General features: G+C 47.9%; 1 non-coding gene across 1 annotated transcript; it reads left to right on the top strand.

Moving 5' to 3' along the window:
- The first annotated feature begins 976 nt into the window (after positions 1-976).
- LOC114812332 lies at positions 977-1,114 on the top strand. The gene has a single exon (XR_003759988.1). It is a non-coding gene; the product is annotated as a small nucleolar RNA SNORA7 (small nucleolar RNA).
- The last annotated feature ends 1,953 nt before the right edge of the window (positions 1,115-3,067 follow it).

Below are 3,067 nucleotides of genomic sequence, written 5' to 3'. Positions count from 1 at the left end.
TCGGGGCAGCTGTAACAGCCCGTCTCGATGGTCACCTGTAAGCCGGGTGGGCAGAAAGGCGGCACAAGAAGTCCATCCCTGGCAACAGATTAGGGGCCGCATCTGTCCTGGCTTGGCGTGTCCGTTGAGGGAGGCAAGGTTGTTGGCAGAGTTTGACTCCTCGTCCTGGAAACCCAAGGCCGCAGAGGCGGCTTGGGAGCTGAAATCCCACCTCTTTCCCTCCTCTTTTCCCTCCCCTCCCACTTCCCTCCTCTGGTTTCCTCCAAGATGAAGAAGGGATTGGACTACCATTAGAGGAGGCTCTGATTCCCAGCAGGGGAGGTTCCCTTATCAGCAGGCCTCCCAGCTAATTTCCTTATCAGCCAACCCTAGCCACAGCATTTGGGCTTTGGGCCCAGAGAAATGCTCACTGGGGAGGGTGAGGCAGAGAAGGGTGTATTTCACACCCGCTTCTCAAGAGTTTGAGGAGACTTGGGTTCAGAGAGGCTAACTTGAGGGGATAAACCCCTAACAAGACAGGAGAAGGGTGTGGGTAAGATTGCAGTAGGAAGGACTCTGGTCAGATATAAGGAAGAACTTCCCAGTGTTGTGAGCGAGATCAAACCGTAGGAGGAGATATCAATCAATCAATTGATATTTACTGAGTGCTTTCTGGGTGCAGAGCAGTGTACTGAGTGCTTGGGAGAGTACGATACAACGGAGTTGGTAGACAAGTGAAGATATGAGGGACGATTTGGAATTGCCTTACCTAGATGACTGAACAGCTTGGGTCAAGCCGGTTAGCCTTTCCAGGGCTCCTTTACCTTTTTTTTTTTTAATGGTATTTATTAAGTGCTTACTATGTAAAAGACACTGTACTAAGCGATGGGCCCTGTATTTTAATTTTATGGTATTTGTTAAGCGCATACTAGATGTCAAGCACTATTCTAAAGCACTGGAGTAGATACAAGTTGATCTGATCAGATTCAGTCCCTGCACCCTCTCAGGGTCACATCTGGAGAGTTTCCAGTACTCTACCAGTCTCGGTTACCAGAGGGAGAGTCAAGCAGAGGCCTACCCATTCCATTCCTAGCTTGGGCAGTTGCTAGCAAGTGGTAGACAATCTGCTACAAGTCAAAACTCACCATTCTGGGCAGCAGCGGCATGGGAGAGAGTCGAAGGCGGAGACTCGAGTTTACTGCACGGAAGGTCGCAATGGTAAACCACTTCCCGATTTTTCCCAAGAAAACTCTATGGATCCACTACCAGAACGATTGCAGATGGAGAGCGGGGCGTTCTGGGAGAGATGTGTCCGGGGTGTTGCCGTGGGGCTGAAACAGCTCGACAGCATAAGACAAGACAGTCCCTGCCCCCAGGTGGGGTTCACAGTCTAAGTAGGAGGGAGGACAGGTATTGAATCCCCATTTTGCAGTTGAGGAAACTGAGGCCCGGAGAAGTGAAGTGACTTGCCCAAGGTCACACAGGGGGTGAGTAGCAGAGTTGGGTTTAGGACCAAGGTCCCTTGGCTCTCAGGCCTGGGCTTTATCCACTAGACCACACTGCTTCTACTCTAACACGTAAGGACCTCATGGTTCTCCATCCCTGGCAGATTCATTTTGGTGGAGCTGCTGGCCGGGTCTGATGGAAGGGCCCATGGTTACTCAACTCCCTTAAGCAGACACTCCCAACCAATACTTTCCTGCTTACAGATCACCTACTCACCTGCTACTCCCCACAGAGTTCATCAACCCACAAGCTCGCCTTAACAACAATTATTGTGGCATTTGTTAAGGGCTTTTACTCTGTGCCAAGCACTGGGGTAGATGCAAGATGATCAGGTTAATGAACCAATCTTATTTCCATCAATCATATTTATTGAGCACTCAATGTGTACTAAGCAGTTGGGAGAGTACAATACAACAGTATTTCAGACACATTCCCTGCCTGAAATGAGCTTACAACCTGATTACCATGTAACTAACCCAGAGCTTAAAACACTGCTTGACATATAAATGCTTAATACATACCACAGTTATGATTATGATTATTATTATTATCATAGGGTCGGACACAGTCCCTGCCCCACATAGCAATAACAATAATAATTGTGGTATTTGCTAAAAACTTACTATGTGCGCCAGACACTGTACTAAGCACTGGGGTAGGTGTAAGATAATCATTCATTCATTCAGTTGTATTTATTGAGCACTTACTGTGTGCAGAGCACTGTACTAAGCTCTTGGAAAGTACAATTCAGCAACAAATAGAGACAGTCCCTGCCCACAATGGACTCACAGTCTAGAGGGGGGAGATGGGCATCAGAACAAGTAAACAGGTATCAGTAGGATCAATATAAATGAATAGAATTTATTTACACATCATTTTTTTACACATCATTAATATAAATAGGATTATAAATATGTACAAATATGCACAAGTGCTGTGCAGAGGAGCGGGGTAGAGCAAAGGGAGTGAGTCGGGGTGAGGGGGAGGGGGGGAAGCAGAGGAAAAGTGGGGCTTAGTCTGAGGAGGTGAACCTTCAGTAGGGCTTTGAAAGGGGGAAGTGTGATTGGCAGATTTGAGGAGGGAGGGCATGGAGGGCATTCCAGGCCAGAGGTAGGGCGTGGGTCAGGGGTCGACAGCAGGACAGGTGAGAACAGAGTGGACACAGTTCCTGTCCCACATGGGGCTCACAATTTTAATCCCTATTTGACAGATGAAGAAACCGAGGCCCAGAGAAGTTAAGTGACTTACCTAAGGTCACATAGCAGATAAGTGGCAGAGCTGGGATTAGACCCCAGGTCCTCTGATTCTCAGGCCCATGCTCTTTCCAACTAGGCCACAATGCAAGGGCTCACAGTCTAAGTAGAAGGGAGATCAGGTATTGAACCCCATTTTAGAGATGAGAAAACAGAGACTCTAAGTGACTTATCTAAGGTCAGTCAATCAATTTATTGAGTGCTTACTGTGTAGAGTGGAGAAGCAGCGTGGCTTCATGGAAAGAGCGTGCTCTTAGTGGAAAGAGCACAGGCTTGGGAGTCAGAAGTCATGGGTTCTAATCCCACCTCTGCCACTTGTCAGCTGTGTG

This window comes from Ornithorhynchus anatinus, chromosome 5 (assembly GCF_004115215.2).
Source record: "Ornithorhynchus anatinus isolate Pmale09 chromosome 5, mOrnAna1.pri.v4, whole genome shotgun sequence".
Taxonomy (NCBI): domain Eukaryota; kingdom Metazoa; phylum Chordata; class Mammalia; order Monotremata; family Ornithorhynchidae; genus Ornithorhynchus; species Ornithorhynchus anatinus.
The sequence above is the reverse complement of the archived record's forward strand: the minus strand, read 5'-3'. Positions and strand labels throughout refer to the sequence as shown.